The following is a 22115-nucleotide window of genomic DNA, read 5'->3' as shown; positions in this document are numbered from 1 at the left end:
GCAGCGGATGGCACGCTGTGCTAAAAAGCGCAAGGAAAACATCAAGCAGATATGATATATGAGGGGTTTTAATATGACCAAATCACAACTTAACGGGGTTGACATTATTTAAATAACAAGTTACTCAACCGTGGGGAATAAATTGAATCATAAACGTCAAATGAAATACAGGAATACTGTGAAACATCCAGTGCCCAATGCAAAGTGTGTGTGTGTGGTCCTGGAAAAATGCAAGGTCATTTTTGTCCTTGTGGGGACATTTCTTTGAGAATAACAGCTTATAAATGAAACTAAATTATGGGTTTGGAGAAGGTTAGTGGAAACAATATATCGTTTTTGTGTGTGTGTATACAGCACACTTCTCTGCAAGAGAGTTGCTGACAGATGCGATGAAGATTCTTCACTGAGGGTCCACCATATTTTAAATGACAAAGGCAGAGAAAGGAAGTGGCATTTATTTGCACAGGCTGTCTGAATTGTTTTCACAGCTGATTCACTAAATGGAATGTGCAAATCATGGTAACTGCTCAACTCTGGCAGGTCGATTTTGAGTGCTACCGTTGAGAAAATATCATACGGCAGTACTTAAAAACGGACATATTTCAATCAGACTGTACAGCATCACACACTGAAAAAGTTGGGGTTCTTTTGACCCAGCATTGGATGGAAAAATGTACAAACCCAACGGTTGGGTTAAATTAACCCAGCAAATGGTTTATACAGTATTTGACCCAACAATGGTTTAAAAGAACCCCAGCAGTTTAGGTTGAAACAACCAAACATAGGTTAATTCATAACCCAACGGTTGGGGGTTTGTCCATTTTTGACCCAGTGCTGGAAAATAACACACCATGTTGTAGAGGGCACCACATGTGTGTTCTGCATAAAAGAATAGGATAACTAATTTATTTTCGCACATCTGGTCAAACCGTAGACGGTCCGTAAATAAGGCACAGGACAGGTTTTTGTGCTGTTATACCGCACCCCCCCTAGAGTGTAACGAAAGAGAAGAGAAATACATAGCTGAGACAAAAAGAAGCAAAAAACAACAGACACAAGTGGAGGTGAGAGAGCTGGGGAACAGATGAATAAAAGACGAGACCATATTTTAATCCACAGACAAAAAATAAACAGCTCTTCCTAAAAAGCCTGTTTATCCTCGGACAGTCCCGACATCCCATGTTTTCATCTTAAGCCTAGTAAAACAAACAATAGCCTACCTAGACGCTCATACTACTGCTTCCTGACCTCAAGCTACCTCATCTGAAGTCTTGAATAGACACACCTTTGACTAAATGGCAAAAGGTCTGAGCAACATTGCTGCTTCTGTTACAGCCCCATTTAAAGTCCCTGTGAACTGGATTTTCTACTTCCATATTTTGACGCATTTCCAAGTGATATGGAATTTCGAATGAGAAAAATAGTGGGCATGGCTTTCAACTTTCTCTGCAAATTGATTGGAAGTATAAAAACATCAGTTGTATTGAAATGGAACTGGCAGCAGACTGGCAGTTGAAGGGGAGGAGTTAACGGATGCCCCGCCAAAGCTGTCTAACATACTTAATTTAAAATGGATAGTCCCTACAGGAGGAAATTGCATTTTCTGATTTTAACTGAAGATTATGAGGGCACATTCATTTTTAAAAGAGAATGACCCACATTGATAAACTATTTACAATAAAAGCTGTAATATTTCCTGAACAAATAGGCATTGTCATTTGACTTTAAATAGGAAGTGAAAGTTTGACTGACACGTAAATCGACCAATCACTTTGATTTATAATGTGTTTAAGGCAGAGCCAAAGACATCGAGACATTTTGCTTTTGGTGTGAAACAGGCATCATACGGTCAACGGGCCTAAGGCTGAACTCACAAATGACACACAGACGTTTTAATTCACACACATTCATAGTTCAGCGGGGAATGAAATGAGGCAATGGCAGATATCTTGACTCATTCCTAGTGTTTACAGATCTGAGTAAGCCTTCTGTCATCTCTGCTGACTCACTGTCTAAGAACATTAAGATATCTGGTGACTCTCAACAGTCGACAGACGACCGACCAACTTTTTCCAAGCCTTCGGTATTTTGTATGTCAGTAGGTCAAGGGCAGTTGAACGAGGGTTGCGAAAGAACAGCAAAACGTCCAGTAAGAGATGATTAGAAGATAAAAAATTGTTGGTCATCTCTCCAGATAGTGATCCATTACAGATCACGTTCATATAAAATAACTCCCCATTGAACGGGTTGGATACGAACTGTAAATTGTTGCTTACAGGAATTCCGCAAACTTGAGTCAAGTGGAGAGGATTTGTACAAATTCAGATAAATGAAATAAAAATCGTATTTGATGTTTCGATTACATAATGTTTCCCAAAGAAAGGGTATCCTGGTTAAAACAGTTGTAAGGTGACATGTGTACAGTATCAGCGCATTCTGGATAAATCTCCTGACAGTCATTTCCAAATCACGGTTAAATTCGATCCATCAGCCCAGCTTAAAGATGTGCCAGTCTCAAAGCATTAAATCTAAAAAATGTCTTGGTTAAAGTGTTTTCACTTATTATTTGATGGACGAAGGATTTTGAAAGCTTCCAGCAGGATCCTAATACTCTCTGAATTGCTCTGACTTTAAACTCTCCTAACTCAATGCAGAGTCAGTTAATGCCATTTTCCAGCCGTGCCTCTTTTGAGACCTACAGTACATTATCTCTTACCTTACTTACTGTCAGTCATTCAAACCCCTTAACTGAAAAAAATTTCTCTGAAGGACATATTGCCAGAACTCAAATGTTTGTACTTACGCTTTTTCATGCTTCAAGGTTTGCTTGGGAATCTAAGATAAGCCAAAGTGATAATCTTGGGTCTGTTTTTGATTCAACACTATAGCTTTTTCTATAGCCAAGTGTACTGCCCAGACAGTATTTTTGAGGCCTCAAAGAGATGTAAAGGCTCCAAGACTATTACTGAAATATAATGCTGATTTATAAGATACCTCACTTGGGCCCAGATCTAAGGCAGCATTGAGAATGTGTTATTCTCAGAGACGATTATCCCAGAATGCACTGCAGCGAGTTCAGTGAGAAAGGTATTCGGTGTGCTTTGTATGAGCAGTAATTGTATATCTGCAGTTAATATAAAATAAATCTCTCATATAAATAAACAATTCAGTAGGAGTTCTGCCTAACAAGGAAGTGCCAGCTCACTAGTGTAACAATACACAAGGTTAAAGGACGATACCAAACGGAGAGCTGAGTTAGACTTGGGTTCATTGCAGGGTTAATCGGTGAACAGAGGACAGGTGTAACAATCCGGGTAACAGGTAACATCCACAGGTGAGTAAACATACGACGGGTAACATACAGAGGTAAGTATAATCCAAACAACAGGTAACAAAGATTGGTCCAACTAGTGCACAGAACATAATACAGTTAGACACGACACCAAACACAATGAAAGACATGGTAAAGTGTTCAGGGGATGACGTTAAGGTGTGAATGCAATCATGGTGATAATCGGGTGCAAGGGATTATAGGACGTGTAGTCTGTGTGTTCAAAAGTCAGGTGAAAGGGAACGTGTGGGTCAGGAGAAGGTGCTCATGCGGGTGGCGTGGAAGACAGCGGTGGAGTTGTTACAACTTTGAGAATAAAGCTCTGAAATGAAGATTATGTCAATCAGAGATGAAGACTGTGTTCATTTTGTCAGCAAATCTTAATTTAGTTTTGGTCTTTCGTCTGAAATGCTATTTTGTTTTAGTCATAACTTAGTCTTCCGCATTGTTTTAGTTTTAGTCTAGCTTTAGTAAACTAAACATTAAAAGATTTTAGTGAACTCAAACTAGCCTGAAACTAAAAACTTACTTAAAGTATGCACTAAAAGTATGTACTGTTTTTGTTATGGAAAAGTATATACATTTTTGTACGAATTCTATTACGAATACTATTTAGGACAGACATAATACAAATTGGGACGCACCGCTCTAGTTTTAGTCTACTAAAATCCTTTGATGTTTAGTTGACTATTACCAGACTAAAAGTCAAACAATCTGCATTGCAATTATTATTTGTCAACGAAGTGCAGAATTTTGGGAACATATTTTGAGCAGGAGGTGCGAGCCGCTTAAGTTTTGTATTAATAAATAACGGAGGCAAAAATTAGTTGCTGCCAAGAATGAAGAATTTGGACTGGCATCCAAAGAAGGATGCCAGTGTGATTATAGGATACATCATAAAAACAAACACATAAACACATGTTATATGTATGCCTCAAGCCAAAGCACAATCTGTTGTACGCAACTAGCTGCGCGGCGACAGCCTAACCACCCAAACATCAACCTTAAACAAACCATGGGCAAACCAGTCACGCAATTAAGTAAAAATGCACGCTGTACGGCGACAGCACTCTAAATAAGGACCTACTCAGATTTGCCGATGGGTAGATGCGCAAAAGACACATAATGTAAAAGTGATGTATACATGGCATGGTTAGAAAACATTCCAGGATTTACTGAAAACTTTCGGGGATTCAGCCCCTTTAGCCTAGCGCCGCCACTGGTGCAATCCAACGCATTTATAAACACAAAAACATACACATGTGTATATATGTATATAAGTCATGAAAATATCTCTCCTATGCTTTAATATCGGTCACACTGACAACTCTGTGACCAAGATTCCCTGTCGTTGTCCAAAAATGTCGGTTTCATGTACTTTCGCAGGACTGTGAGAAAATGTTCTGAAGGGCAGCACGGATCCAGAGAAACTTACAGACTTTGTGCTTTTTTTTTAAAAAAAGAGAAAAAATCTAGACCCACAGAGACAATCTCTCCAAAAATGTGCACAAGGGCAAAATTAAGCCCACTACCAGGAAGGGGTAAGATAAACAACATGTGTTTGTCAATGGAGTAAGTCTACTGGGTGAAGATCTCCCCTGTGAAGACTGACTCATGAATCTGTGTTCATCATTAGACGTGTGAATCAGTGTATGACAATGTACCACATACTGTGGTCTGAGATCACTTTTACTACATTAACATTATGCATTAAGCAGATGGACATGCAAGGTATACTTCTATCAGTTTGAGCTTCAAACATTTTGCCCATGGCCAGAGCAAGGAGGATCTGAAACAAAATTAGGCCAGACAGACACATAGTTTGCATCACACGTCAGACACGAAAGGTCAATGTGCCATCCGAAAATGTGCCGTCTGGTGCCAAAACTACAGGCCTGGTAACCAGAATGCTTCTAGCTAGATTCCCACAAGAAGTAATTCGTGACTCATCACCAATGTGCCCCTAAATGAAGAAAATGTAACCCGGATGGCACCACACGGATCGAGCCTGTAGTTCGCTTAGAAAAACTGTGTGACAGACATGGAATTTTCACATCTCTGAATAATGTCGATAGATAGAGACTTATCTATTTCTATCTGTCAATCTAGTGATTGTCAGTTGCATATCTGCCCGTTGATCTCTCCATCTATCTAGATTCCAAAGAAAAATAATCACATGCGCTCACACAGCTGCATAATGTCGATAGTAGCGAAGTGATAGCCAATTCTGAAGAAAAGTAACATTGGTAACGGATACAAACACCGGCATTAAATATAAGCCCCACAATTTTAAACACATAGTTTGACATAGCTTCTGAGGATTCAACGATGAGCATAAATTGCTTATTTTGACATGAATGAAACTATTTTATGAATGCAGCTGCCTGCCGCCACTGAAAACATCGCTGCATGTGTAGAGAAAAAGTGAAATACAAATCTATAAATGTGAAGAGAAATTGAGTTATTGAATAAACTTATTAACCATTGAAAATATACAGCTTTTATTTTGTATAAAAATAATAATATTAAGATATTTTATATTTAAATAAAGTTGACTATTTTTGGCACCTTTGGTAAATATATCTGTCTTGTCTTTAGATGTTTTATTAATAAAACTATATTCCAACATTTTATTGAAGGAAAACTATTTGAAGTGGGGAAATATAACATGATTTTTTTCTCTTATACACCCTGCTCACAATTATTATGTATATCGTATATTATTATCAAATATATTCCCATTGATTTTTACATTTTCTGTGCACACCAAGATGACATGATGTTGTGCAGTCATGACTTCTTGTTGCACATGAGAATAAATATTAATAACACAAAGCCCTTAATCATTTATCACAATGGATAAAAGCAAATAATATAGTTCTGATGTGCGATATAGTTCTGTTGAGCTACACAAAATACTAAATGGCTTTAAGGAAATAGTTAAAACAATTAGAAATCTAACTTCCAACATCAGAGCAATGATCAAGAAGTTTTAATGGACTTGAGATGTTGAAAATCAGCTTGAAACAGGATGTGTGTCTATATTGTCTCATTGTACAGCGAGGAGAAGAATGAATGTGGCCAAAGACTCTTTAAAGAGCACAGATGGAAAATGTCTTTTGGGGTCAGAAAGAATATAATAATAATAAAGGAAAAATACCACTCCATCACCACAAGTTGTTTGGGACACTGTTCAAGAAACAAATCTAAAGCAAAATAAACCCCACCATATTAATCTGCCATACTGGAACTGTATGTATGTGGGGGGGGGATAACACATTTTTATATAATTTAGATATGTTTGATTTCAATGAAAATGACAATAGGACAGTGTCAATTTTGGAAAGTTTAGGAAAATCACATTAGATCAATATGATTGTTATAATCGTAATAGAGTGACTTTTAACGCACCCAACGAGTATGTTTTTTAGATACAGCTTTATTAATATAATAATATTACATGGAAATTTGCAACATATTCACACTACTTTCAACTGATGAGACATAAACTGAGTGAACTCAAATCATTTTATATTAAAAGGCTGCTGGATATAATAAAGCTCATGACGATCATTAAAGTCATCCAAACAACCTCCAGTGGAGTAATACATGACTTCTGATATGAAACAAAAAGATACGTAAATGTAAACAGATTTTTTCAGTAACTTCTGACTTCATTGGTTCTCACGTGTCTCGAGCTGTCATACGCATGTTCTCGAATCTGCTTATTTACACTGATACATCTGTTAATAAGCTCAAAAGAAAATCACTTCATAAACCATATAAGATAATATTATGGCATTTTAGTATAGAATTATAAAGAGTCTAATACCGAAGAGTCGTATACATCTGGGATGGCCAAAGGGTGAATCAATGATTACAGAATTGTCATGTTTGTGTGAACTATTCCTTTAAACAAGCCTGAAGCTGTCTTTATTCAACCTTAAAAAGTCAGGTTTTGCATAACTGACATGAACTGACTTGCTTTTTGTAAAGACGAATGATTATTTATGATAACATTTATTATAGGGCTTTGGCAGGTAAACTGGAAACAGCTTTGTTTTTACCCTATGGGGCAATGGCTGTGATGTGGGTTTCCTGTCCTCATGATTCAGACTTTCCCCCAGCTTGTCAAATGGGTTAGGGTGTCGCTTGAAAGAATATAAAGCCTGTTTATTTAACATATTTGGTTAATGACATCTTTATACTACGTACGGTGAAAAAAGCCAGCATTACTGGATTTGGATTTATAATTTTTTTATTTTATTTATCTGGGGATAAGAAGTAATTATAGCCAGTCAACATTACTGTCTAAATGAAAATGATTTTAATTATTTATTAGGCCTATAAAGTCATAAGACAACCACATCCAAGGCAGAAAGTGCATCAAAACATTTGCATTAAGACAACAAGTAAAGCTTCACATTAGGTGTCTTCCTATAGAAAACGATAATGCTGTATATAACTCATTAAAAACGTTGTTTTTAAATGACACTTTTTACTTCGAATAGACAGCAATACGGGACAGTATACTACAGACAGATCACATTGGAGTTAGTTGGTGTTTTGATAAGTGTCATTTGTAAAAACACGTCTTCGTGTGATGGGGTCAGAAAGTTCTTAGCAGCACCTGACATGAACGTAATCTTTGACATTGACCATAGATTCCCACCGATTCAAATACATTCCCAGCAACTGCACACCATTCTACATCCCATCCAAACTGTAGGAGGCTTTAACAACTTCACTCTTTGTGGACTGATGAGCGCAGATGTGTGTAGTTTCTTTACAAAGTGACACAACCATCTACTGGCCTTGCATGCATAACACATTTTAGGTGTTTTGCAGATCTGTGTGAACTGGGAACATTTTAACAACGTTGTCATTTGTATACGAAAACCTTTAGAAAACACAAATAAAAACACTTACATTTTTAGAACCATGTAAACAGCCCCCCCCCCTAGACTCAATGATGCAAGGCCATTGAAAACAAATAAATGTAAAATAAAAACACTACGTTATGTATTATTTGTGGCTAGATTTACACATATGCTCATGAAAATGATGGAGATCGATCTCTGTGTCTGAGAGAGAATAAGAGAGCATGGACATTTTAGAGGCGGTTGATAAAGACCAGGGAGAATGCATTAGCAGCCTGCTATGACAGGGATTCATACCACACTTCAATAACTAATTCTTATAGGCCTGCGGTGCTATGCTACAAGCTCCCCAGTACTTAGTTCAGTGACATAAGTGATTAAAAGCCTAAAACATGTCCCGCAATTGCATCCCCCATTGCCGTTGACGATAGCAACATCTTAAAAGAAATCAGGAACGCCATATATCACAACAACACACGCTGGTCCACTCGAGGATGACTGTCAGAGTCACGATTTGCGGCCAAAGAACTGGTTGGTGACGAGCATTCGTCCAAATATCTTTTTCAACCAAGTCAAACAAAGACATTTATAGAGGTTTGAAACAACTACAGTGAGTAATTCATGACAGAATTTTCCCTTTTAGATGAAACTAAACTAAGTCTATATTATCCAATTTAAAACACAACAAAGGCAGGCAGATATGGCTACAGATGCTATTTATTTAAAAAGTGCAATTATTCCAAGCGTTCAGAGGCGAAAGTAATACAGTTCTCCGGCTGCAATAAAACTCTGATCCGAACTGGCTGCGCACAGTGACGGAATAAAAAAATTGCTGCCACGGCGTGAAGAACTACGTCCGTGTCGACAGTGAAATGGCATTGGCTCTCGTGTGTCTTGTGATTAGTTGCGTCATTAAGTTAGCTACGTTATGAAACGCCATTGGTGGGTTTGCCATTAAAACCTACTGTGCTCACACAACAATATCATACGTTTGTGGTAGGTGTTTGCAATAAATACAAGTATCTAACTTCTATTTGCTTGTGTGTTTTATATGTTTGGGAAGCGGGTAGGTTTAGGGTAGGAGTGGGGTTAGGTGCTCTAAAATATCTATCAAAGTACAAATAATACGTACGTATTAGCAAAGTACCGAGTGTGCCATATTCTCGCCTATAAGAGGCAAATCGGGATGCTGGCATCCTCGAGTGAACCGGCGTGTGTACACACTGTGGCGTGATACCATGTCATAAATGAATAATTTTACCCAAATAGATAAAAATGATGATATCACAAACAAACAAACATAAACATAAATAAAGAAGATAGAGGTTACGTTTTTTATGATTTAAATCTCTCACATTATCAGATGTTCATGAATATATGAAATCAGGCAATATTAGGTAAGCCTGCCTTTTTTTCCGCCATGAGTTTTGGTATCTACTTTGTCAAACTACTTAAACTCACAAGCCAAACCGTAACCCCCCCCCCCCCCCCCGGGATTGACCAATGTCTCAAGTATCAGTAAACAGCTCACCACAATATTGCATTTACAGATTAAATTTACTTAGCAGACATCCGACTACAGTCTGGGCATGACAGAAAATAATAGATTATCTGAACCTTGAAAATGTATACTGACGGTATATTTCAATTTGTGGATGCAGTAAATACTGGCAGTGGTTGATACATATAGGGACAGAAAACTACTATTTCAATACAAATTGTCTTTTATAAAGTTTGCATGCTGAAGCAGCAGAAGACTCAGAAGAGAGTGTAGTTTAATTCCACCAAAGTGTCGCCCTAAAATTTACCACAGGTTTGAATCAGCACCTCTTTGACCCAGTCTCAACAAATACTGAAAGCTCTGGACATCACAAAGCTGGAATTTTTGGCAGAGCTGTTTCTTTGGAAAGCATTTATTTCCAAAGACCAACCCACAAAGACCTACTGTATCACCTGGTGCACAAAAAGTGGATCCCTGAGCAATGGAAAAAATAATTTGGTGCCATGATTCATCCTTCTTGCTATTTCCTTTCCTGGACAGGTTTGTGCTTGGTGAATGCCAGAGAATGCCTTCGACCCAAATTATCTTGTGCCAACTGTTGGCAGAATTGAAATATCTACCTTCTTTGACTTTCAAAGAATGAAGATGTTTTTCCTTTAAAGTAAAGGGCAATTTCCACTCGCTTCGAAAACTTGAATGTCACAATTGTGGACAAAGTATTGCAAAGGCAGGCTGAGGCCTACTTCATTATTTACTATTGTGGGGGACGATTAGTAGAACTAGATTTGAACACTTTCTGCAAAAATGCTTGTGCTCTTTCACGCTAAGAGGAAGAGTGTATATTACCTGGTTTGGAGGAAAATTTACAGACATTTTTCTTCTACTTTGGCGCGGGTTTACGCTCAAACTCAAGTTCAAAAGTTCATTACGACTTCTAGTGGGTGAATTTCGACAGTTGAATCTGAATTCCATGTTTAGCGGAAAGGCTGCTTCACTGCCCTAACCCTGACCTCAGAGCCATCTGACACTATCCAGCTCTAAATAAACGTGGCAACCGCCTATTAAAACATTGAAAACAATGACTTCTTCAAGCGGAGATTCATCGTACACCCCAACCTCATACTCCATCAGACACCAGGGCATGTTTTGTGCCAAAGCAACGGTTATAAATGAAGCCAAAGAGATTTTCTCAGTTGTCCGAGAACCTCTTGAGCAATGTCTGGTAGTAGCAGATAGCAACAGGCACAAATGAGAGTTAACAGCCTCACAGTTCGACCAGACTTCCCCGTAGATTCGACCCTCGGGGCTCTAGGGTGTGAATGAATGCGCTCAGCGGGCTTTAAGAAGGTCATGTGCCTTCTGGGGTGAAGGACCTTTGTGAATTGCGAGCTTCCCAGTGGAAGATAAGCGTGTGTGTGCGTGATGGATTGATAAAGCGAGAGAGGGTAGACTGCGGGGTCTACGTTGATTTGTGCATGTTTTCAACGCAATATCTATGAGATGTCACAACAAAAATGATTCAAGGCAATATCAAAGTCAAGTTACAAGATGTTTTTGTACTATACTGCCAGACTTCATTTGTTATGAATATATAAAATGTTGATTATGATATTATGATATGCACTATTACTATGATACCATCAATAATTTGATGATTTAGGAAACCAAATGTGGTCAAACACAACGTTTATTTTTCAAACGAATAAATATAAAAATGAGGAGTTCAGCCCTTGAGGCTAAAGAGCTCCTGCTTTGTGGTCCTGAGCTCTCCAAAGTTGAGTAACCTTGACCTGGAACATTAAATCCTGCTGTTAACAACTTATGCTTTAATAACTTATATAACCAATAAAAAAAGAGGCACATGGGAGACTTCAACATTATCCAAAGTTTGCCATATACCATGACGCAACAGTTATTAAAAATAATTATATGTTCCGAAATGAATCTTTCAGATTGACACGTCAGTGACTTCTGATTGTCCTGGAAAAACTGAATTGACAGGAACGTTCACTCCTCATAAACTAAACAGTGTTTTGCTTCAGCTCCATGTCGTCATATTACCAATCTCACTCCAGAAACACACTTTTGAACTTGAATACTGGATCAACAGAGAGTTTAATTCAGTTATACGCAAGAATGTGAAGCAAGGGCAGACAAGGTGCATGAAAATATCAAGGCAGGTGGGACGGTCCTGACGCCAAAAATATTTTTGTCGTCTATTTTATAATTAAAATTTTAATGAATCAAATTCAAAGAAACTAAAAAAATGAGGATTGGATTTGCAACACACTTATCTCAGCTAAAGGGCCATCTGTTCTGCACAAAACAATACCTGGTGGCTGACAAGTAGAGAAGTCCCACCTACCGGTAAAAACAGCCAATTGATAAAGACTGACAGTTCTCTGGGGCGGGGCTTGTAAGTACAATTTAAGCTTTTGAAACAAATATGATGGTACCATTAATGTCAGGTTTAATTGTTGATTGGAAATATGATATTTAATCGTGATAGGACTGTGGTCTTATGATTGAAAATGCTGAGTGGCGTGGCATGACTTCCATACATTTTACTATAATCACTTTAGATATCATGGGTTCTCAACCATTTTGACTTCCAGGCCCCCCATTGTATTCAACCATATTCAAAGTCTCCCCCTTACAAAACCTCAAAATTCCTATACAATAAAATATTTTATAGCTTCATATTAGCTAGAAAAACTGCCAAATAACCAGAGATATCTTGTTGTTTTAGCTTTTTAATGTTCTTCGATGCTAATTTTGTCTAATTTTAAAATATTGGTCATTTTGAGGCCCCCTTGTAAGTCAGCTGGAGCCCCCTTGTGGGCCCTGGTCCCCGTGTTAAGAACCACTGCTTTAGGAAATATGATTGCTTGTTATAAGTGTATCTCACAGGTGTATGTGGATGCTACTGAATCAAATAAAAAAGATAAAACATTTATTTATAAGCTGTGTGGTCGAATTGTTTGAATGCATAGAGTTCATATTTAAGTACACATCATTGAGGATGTACACAGCTGTACACATCCCCTTCTGAACACATACAGAAACTGTTGCTCTGTGTTTAATACGACCCATTGCTAAAGGCAATGTAATAATTGGGCAGTATGTAACTTTAACAAGGTTAGCAGGCCTTGGTGGGCCATGTCTGATGGAAACGCTTAAATTATGGAATCGAACTGTCTCATTCTGTCAATATTTACTACTGTAACAACATGCTTGAACTCCACGTGGCCTTAAAAAGTTAAATCAGCATCTACATTCAACTCATGAACTATTCCAGGTTGTTTCTTTAGCTAAATTGGTTTATACAATTAGATATAATATTTATAGTTCAGTATGCATTCATAATTGAAGCATATTTGCAGTTAGCAAGTAGTCATGCAGGTTGAGTGCATGTGTGAGAAAAGTATTAATGTAAGTACTGTATATATAAGCGCATGTTGTTTTTTTCTATCCGATGGTGTGCCTTGGCTCTGTGCGCAATATGACTTATCTGGAAAATGAGTATAGACAAGGGGCGACTTGTTATCATTTAAAATATTATCCTTCTACATACCCGGGTGGAACATAAATAAATGGCTTTAAATTAGATTAAATGAGGCCAACGACATCGAGAGCTCACGGACGAGAGATTGCTCCGCCGTGAACAGGGTCAAATATTTTATAATTGCTTTAAATGCAGTGTCCTGGTATCAATAAAAAGCTACTTAGATGCAAGTACGACAGTTGTGTAACTGTGAGCTAGTTTTGATCTCCGATTTAGTTTCTCTTAAAAAAACTAGAAGGAAGCTAAAAAACAATATGTTAATATCGCCTGTAAATACTGTGTGTGTGTGTGTGCAGGTAAACACCAAATACACAACATCAACATTCATGATCCTTCAGAAGTGGCGCAAACAGTATCATGAAAAGGGCATGTTTCTCAAGGAATGATCATTCCTGTCATTACGGTTTCATGGCCATAGTCGGCTCATTGGATGGTCGGCTCTTCTGCATGTTTGTCTACATGACAATATCCTGGAGTTCATTAAATAAAAATGTATATTTCTGTCCATACGTAAACCTTACATTCAGGATAAATGGACACATGTGCCTTTGCCACATTCACATTGTTGTTGTCTTGCGTTAGAAAGGATTCCACCCAAAAGCCCCTGGCCTGGACGACGTCCCCCGCCGTTCGCGCGAGAAACGTCCTGTCCCATTTGCATGTGTTTTTACTGAAATATTCATTTTATTGTCTCAACGGGCTTTTAATCTACACTCATTTTTCTAAAAGTCTTCAAAAATGAACACGATTGAAAACCACCCACTACAACAGACGGCTTTGAGAGTTCAGTTATGGCACATATTAAGTCTACCGTGCAAGATGATAGAGGTTATTGACCATCATGCAACTTTTTGACCACCTAAAGGTAAAGTGCATCATTTTATTTATCTATCAAACATAGGCTATCACTGTTATCCTTCTGAGACCTTGTATCTCCATATTTCGTTGTTTACATTTTTTAGCCATAAATCTTTAGTATTAGTCACGCTTGATGTACGTCGCTGGGTTTTCAACTATCTAACCAATAAAAAGTATAAAAAATGGCTTGTCAACTTTGACAAAACAATGTTTAATCCTTTAAAAAATACCGTGTTTTTTCCATTTTCTGAAAAACAGCACAGTTGGACATTCAAGGTTTCGGAAGGACAGCATTGATATGTAATTGTCATGATTCCGCTATCATGTCATGTTTATTTTTGGTCTTGCAGCGGAGTCATGGCATAGCCTTAGGTTTTGTGTGAGAAAGACATGGCTTTGTTTTGATTCTGACATGCCATGTGCTTTCTCGTGTCTCGTCAGTGTTTCCCGCCCTTTTGTCTCGTTAGCCTTCCCATTAGTGTCTCATTACCTACACCTGCCCCTTGTTCAATTATCCTGTGTTTGTTTCCCTTTAAAGCCTCCTCTTGTCTATTGTCCTGTGCTCGTTCATTGTATTTGGTATCTTGTATATTGTACTTTGTTCCTCTATGCTGTGTCAAGTATCAAGTTCTCGTTCAGTGTATTTTGGTGAGTCAGTTTAGTCTTGTCCTTAGTGTTTATTTTTCTAGTTTAGTTAGTCCATGTCCTGATGTCCTTATTATTTGTCTAGTCTTGGTTTTACTCCATCGTGAGTCTTTGTTTTGTGTTTATTGTGTATTAAAATTTATTGTTATCTCCTTCACCCCCGAGTCTGCCTGCAATTGGGTTCTTCTCTCCACACAGTTCATGACAGAATGAACGAGCCCAAACTGAACCCAGCAGACAGATTGGAGGCAAGGCGAGCGATCCAGGCTCGTCGCCTCCTGGGTTTACGTCAGGGACACTCCGACGTATTGGAGTTTGCGGACCGTTTCTTTGAGGTGGCAGGGGAGATGGTCCACAGTGAGCAGGAACAGATGGTCCTGTTCAATGGCGGCCTCAACCAACCTCTAGCGGGGTGGGAGATGCAAATGCTGAGACCGCTGGGCTTCACCGACCTTATCAGGTATGCCATGAATCGGCCGGAGCCCAGGGTCTCAGTTCAGCCCAGTTTTCCCCCCCGCTGGCCGCCATCCCCGAGGGCCGTACCCTGCGAATCGGGGCTGTGGGCCTCTCCTCGCCCTCTGCACCCTTCGACTCCTCCAGCATGGAGCTAGTCATGCTCCCCACCGCTTCTCCACAACCGGCTACACCCACCGTGAGCCGGTCGAAGAAGAAGCCGAGGAGGGGCGTAATGTCCAAGCCGAAGCTCCAGCCAGAGGAGGAGACCGGGACTCAGCCCAAATATTTTTTGGGGGGGCGCCATACGAGCAGGAGGGCCCGATCGTCCAGCGGGCCTCCTGAGGTCCCGTCAAGTCCGGTGGTCCCAAGTCCGGTGGTCCCAAGTCCGGTGGTCCCAAGTCCGGTGGTCCCAAGTCCGGTGGTCCCAAGTCCGGTGGTCCCAAGTCCGGTGGTCCCAAGTCCGGTGGTCCCAAGTCCGGTGGTCCCAAGTCCGGTGGTCCCGCCTGCGTCCACTCCAGTGCCAAGTCCTGCCCAGGCGTCCACTCCAGTGCCAAGTCCTGCCCAGGCGTCCACTCCAGTGCCAAGTCCTGCCCAGGCGTCCACTCCAGTGCCAAGTCCTGCCCAGGCGTCCACTCCAGTGCCAAGTCCTGCCCAGGCGTCCACTCCAGTGCCAAGTCCTGCCCAGGCGTCCACTCCAGTGCCAAGTCCTGCCCAGGCGTCCACTCCAGTGCCAAGTCCTGCCCTGCCGGCCTTCCAGCCGGCGTCTAGTCCTGCACCAAGTCCTGCCCTGCCGGCCTTCCAGCCGGCGTCTAGTCCTGCACCAAGTCCTGCCCTGCCGGCCTTCCAGCCGGCGTCTAGTCCTGCACCAAGTCCTGCCCTGCCGGCCTTCCAGCCGGCGTCTAGTCCTGCACCAAGTCCTGCCCTGCCGGCCTTCCAGCCGGCGTCTAGTCCTGCACCAAGTCCTGCCCTGCCGGCCTTCCAGCCGGCGTCAAGTCCTGCACCAAGTCCTGCCCTGCCGGCCTTCCAGCCGGCGTCAAGTCCTGCCTTCCAACCGGTGGCTCAGCCGGCCTTCCAGCCGGTGGCTCAGCCGGCCTTTCAGCCGGGAACAAGAACAGTTCCACCCAGGACTGCTCCCATCAAGTCCCCGGGGACTCCACGCTCGCGAGCGCCCCCGGGAACTAAGACTTTCCCACCTTATCCTTACCCTATTGGACTTCCTCCCGTGAACTTTGTTGTTCCCCCACCCCCCCTCCCATGTTTATTATTTTTATTGTCTCACCCCAACCCTGTGATTTTGCATGCTTGTTTGCCCCTGATCTTGTTTTCTTTGTTTTGCCTTGTATTGTCGTGTTCCCAGTCTGTCTTGTCTTGTTAGTCTACCCCTTGATGAACACCTGGAGGTGTTCATTTAAGGGGGGGCTTATGTCATGATTCCGCTATCATGTCATGTTTATTTTTGGTCTTGCAGCGGAGTCATGGCATAGCCTTAGGTTTTGTGTGAGAAAGACATGGCTTTGTTTTGATTCTGACATGCCATGTGCTTTCTCGTGTCTCGTCAGTGTTTCCCGCCCTTTTGTCTCGTTAGCCTTCCCATTAGTGTCTCATTACCTACACCTGCCCCTTGTTCAATTATCCTGTGTTTGTTTCCCTTTAAAGCCTCCTCTTGTCTATTGTCCTGTGCTCGTTCATTGTATTTGGTATCTTGTATATTGTACTTTGTTCCTCTATGCTGTGTCAAGTATCAAGTTCTCGTTCAGTGTATTTTGGTGAGTCAGTTTAGTCTTGTCCTTAGTGTTTATTTTTCTAGTTTAGTTAGTCCATGTCCTGATGTCCTTATTATTTGTCTAGTCTTGGTTTTACTCCATCGTGAGTCTTTGTTTTGTGTTTATTGTGTATTAAAATTTATTGTTATCTCCTTCACCCCCGAGTCTGCCTGCAATTGGGTTCTTCTCTCCACACAGTTCATGACATGTAATGATGAGCTGAGGCAACTACAATGTTACACTGTAGACTCACTTACGAAGATTGACGGTGACGATATCAAAACATTTCTTTTTTGAGAAGTTTCACATCTTTCAAAATAAATAATAATGCCAGTTTTTTAAGATCAACTGAAAGAAATGGCGGGAGAAAATATTATAATTTCAATTAATTTACCTTATGTTTTCAGGACCCATTTTTAAAAATGGCATTGCGGTAATAGTTTGATAAATTGCTTGTAACATTCCTCATTTGCAAGTCATATTTTATAAACTGACTGTATAAAAGCATTTTGGTTGAAAATTTAAAACAGGACAATATGACAATCTATCTTTATGATGAATTAATAAGAGGTAAATCTGAAACACTACATTTATGAGGGCAACTGTCAGACCTTACTAAGACCCATTAACCTTAAATATTTCTTAAAGTTTTTCACAATTTCCAGCCAAATCAGGCCCATTATCAATCCTAACATCATCTATCACGCACAGTAGCACTTCAAGCCAACATTAAACTCTCGCACTAGAAAGGGTTAAACATTCTTTTATTGAATTACTTCAGCAGTCTAATATCCCTGCAGACAGAAAGTGGAACTCAGGAAGTCTACGTTTTGAATTCAGTAATGTGGCCTCCGAGCAAATGCGCTATATAGTTTATAAGTCTTGCTAATAGAACGCCGTCTGGGACTCTGTTTTGTCTTCAAGTCACTATTAGGACTGTCGATCTCTGACCGGTGGAATTCCTCGCTGTGTTTTCTTTACGCAGGTATAATAATGTGGAACGTTCAGTCTGTGGCCCTCAATTTTGTAAGGTTTTCATCACGATAGGAAATACCAGGTGTAAACTCTGACCCTCATCGCCTGAATGGTAAATGCCGGCTACTGTGAGGGATGTGTGATGATGATGAACATAAAGCATAACTTCTCTTTCTGGAATTTACTTAGCATTTGGTTTATTTACCATTAGTGTTATTGGTGCGAATAGGCTTTTATCCATTTCAAAACGTCAATAAAATTCCAGCGCACGATCTGAATGAATGCTCGAAACGGGAAGAAAGAAAAATGAAAGTGTGAAAATATGGCAGGCCACATGAAAAGCAACAGAGAGACGGGGCCTCTTCAAGAAGATTAAAAGGCCTTTTTCCATTCTGCAATGGGGCGCAGGGGATGAAGGACCACAGAGACGATCTCATTACACACTAACACACAGCAGCTGCCCTCCTCTCTCACCATCTCTCGCTTTTCATTTTCCAGACGCTCTCAATGCTTGCTTAAGTGTTTTAAATCAGACACTTTTCTGGAGGCAATGTGATTTATTTTATTGTCCATCGGTGTTCCTCTGACTGTGTGACCCTCGGCGATTGCTGCGGCCCCCCCGTTGCTATGACAACAACTCTTTGTTCCCGGCCATTACCCGGGTCTCTGATGCGAGGAGTATGGAATATTGTTAATGTAACAACACAAAAACATCTGAGGGGTAATCGTGAAAACTGATTCTATAAACAAATCTTTCAGCATAGGATAAATAACCCTTTCATGGTCAGAGGAAGTAGTTTGAGACCGATAAATATTATATGACATTATTATCGGTGGATAAGGTGCGTATGAGATATGAGGCGTTAAATGCCGCAGATATGCTGAATGGGTCAGGAATTTCATGTGTGAGAAACACAACCACGCATAACTTTAATCTCAGAGGGATGAGGTGGGACACCAGGCCGATATTTTGAAGAAGAAAGGAGTTTTGTTAGCAAAGTTAATACGTTTCTGCCTCATTCTTGGTATTGGTTTAAGATAACACAAAAACAAAATTGGCCTCATTACAAGTGTCCCTGATGTTATTCTAAACAGAAAAATGCATCAAGGATATAGATATAGTAACTATCTTTGCCTCTGGAATGACCTGTTTGTTTTGTTGGTCGAGGAAAACTCTATATAAATAAGACATACTATACAGACAGTCATTATTATCCCTAAATAAACTCTAAATGGTTAATCTAGACTGTACATTTTTTACTTATTTCAAAGCTACTTGTCAAGCAAGCTATTTGTAAAATAAATCTGTATGTATGTTTATTTAAGGGAAAATAAAGAGACAACAAATGTCTTTATAAGATTTTAAGTTGCTTGCTTTATTATAGTCCAGTTTACTTGATCTACTGAATTCTCCATCTGAATTAGCGGTCACATTTTATCCACACAATGATTGAGGCTAAGAGGATGAATCATTATAAAGAAGAATAACAATAGTAAAATTCATATTTTATTAAGCTTCCTTTTTTTGGCCAATAAATCGCTCAAATTTCAATTGTTGGGGTCCGTTTAACCATTATTTGTAAACGTTGTGCAAAATGTTAAACCGGTACAATACCGCTTCGTTTTATATTGGATAACAGAGTTAATGATGCTTGATTTTTACGATATTATCATATGTTTAGAATGAACAAAAAGTTACATGTCAAGCTATTTAAAAAATGTGTAGGAATGTGTATTTAAGGGAAAATAAAATATGTGAGTTAAAAGAGATTAAAACCCAGCACGTTACGTTGGAAACCAGTTGCTGATTGATTATTGTCCAATTTCTATGACCTACAGAATTCTGCATCTAAATGATCTGCCAAAAAATCTTATTTTATACACATGATTATTGTGGCTATTATATTATATTAAATAATCATAATTATTATTAATAATAATAACAACCAGAATCATATTATATACTTATATATACTATACAAGTATATAATATAGTATATAGTAATATACTACTACTAATAATAATAATAACAATAAAAAAACTATAATAATACTTAAATTGACATTTTATTTAGCGTCCTCTTTATGGCTAATAAATAACTCAAAGTACATTTGATGGGGTCAGTTTTCAGTTACTGATGCTGATGATTTTTTCGATATTATCATATGTTTAGAAAGAACACAATTTCAATATTCGTGGTTATTGTCAATACTGGTATATTGTGACCCCTCTTTTTTAAATCAAGCCATTCATGTGACTTACTGCTGAAGAGTGTGAATATTCACACGTTAAAGACGTTATTAGTGTTGTTTGATGTGGCATTTTGTTAAAAAGTATCCACTGAAGCAAGAATACATAAACTGAACATTTTTGTTTTTACGAGCATTTAAATTGATTCTGACAGTGGTCGATATTATACTGAACACAATTTAGCACACAAGCAGCAACAGTGTGCAAATGGAGCATTTGAATAACTCCCGGTCAATGACATAATGTACACCTAACAGTCTGGAAATTAAGAAATGGCCAGTATGACCTAAGACATGAAAGCATTCAGAGGAGTCAATGACGTACTAAGTTTAAACACTTACTTTTACTACTAAAAATTGAATGGAACCTTCACTCTTTGGGTTTTTTCCTTCCCATATTCCCAATTCAATCAATATGTTCCATGTTTGATCGAGTCTCCAAAATGTCCAGTATATCTGAAAGCACTTTGGAATGCAACCTTGCTTTTCAAATTCTGCGTCGTCAATCAATTTAGACAAATGATCTTTACGCCCACACCAGCCCGGAAATCCACAGAAATTTCTCAAAACCAGCCCGAGTCCCGACTAAAGTACTTCATAAACCGGCCACAAACACAGGGTGCGCATCCACTGAATGTGCAGACGCCACATTGGCCACTTACATTGTAGACGGCTATGTTGATTATAATAGTGGGATCCAGGATTGTTTTGCATGAGTCTAGCCAAAGTGATTTGTTGTAGTACTGAAGACCTTATGCAGTGAGGACATTATTCCATTGACTGACGTTAGCGGTTCCTGGTTCGGGACCAGGTTTAAGGTGCCAGCGCAGAGCCAGACCATTTTTCCGGACTTTTCTTTGGAGGAACAGTGCAGAACGGGACCAGACTGGACATTCTGGCATTATGGGATGTTATTTAATGCAAATGGAACAACATTCACATTTAGTTCTTTTTAAAGGGAGGGTGTTGAATTTTAGTGACGTGAAGACCAATTCTGATCTAAACCCAAGGTTTTTAATAGTAAGGTGCAGATCAAGGTAGTCTATTTATCAGTTCATCTTAACTGCTGGCACGTGACTTTGTACCAGCTGGACGTACAACCAGTCGTAAGACAAGTCTGGACGTAAAATGTGCTTGTGTAGAATTTATAGCTGTTGCACCACCAAGGCGTAGCGTACATCTGAGACTAAATGTTACGTTTATTCAGACGTATGTATGAGTGAAAATTCTTGACGTTGTTCCGTGGAGAAAAAAAAAAGTTTTTTTCTCAATAATACATTACCGTGTTACCTCACGGCATCAATGCAGTAGATTGCGGCAGCGGGACACGCATCGTCTAAGCTGAGCGTAGCCTTGTTGATCGTAGTTTTAGATGGTAAATATTTTTCAGTAGTCTGGATGTAGTTAGGCCCGATGTTGGGCTTACACCCTCCCTGAGCTGTAAATGCAGGGTGACTGATTATTCTAGAGTCGCAGAAAGATGATGACCTGACACGTTAACAGCCCTGATTGGCCGATGGCACCACAAGATCACAAGGCCATCAACCAGGGACAATTCTGAGCTGTGAGCGTCAAAAACTACAATAAAATGTCGTGCTTAAAAGAGTGTTACAACAACTCTTGTTGTGTCTCAGGTAAAACCCATTGATATTCAAATATGGTGGATTACACAACAGTAGTTCCAGAATTTGAACTATTTTGACCTTCCCTGGCTTTAGTGATTTGTTTGTGCAGAAACTTCTTGAAATTCAAACTTTGGAACAACAGCCTGGAATGCGGGAGTCTTTGCAGTTCATTGTCATGGGTTAACAAAAAGATTTCCATAGCCCCTCTACGTGATTTGAAGTCAAAAGCAGGGAACGCAAAGCACCCCACATCGAAATGTAACAGC

The sequence above is a fragment of the Barbatula barbatula genome (genome assembly GCF_947034865.1).
Source record: "Barbatula barbatula genome assembly, chromosome: 25".
Lineage (NCBI taxonomy): Eukaryota > Metazoa > Chordata > Actinopteri > Cypriniformes > Nemacheilidae > Barbatula > Barbatula barbatula.
This window is presented reverse-complemented; position numbering follows the sequence as displayed.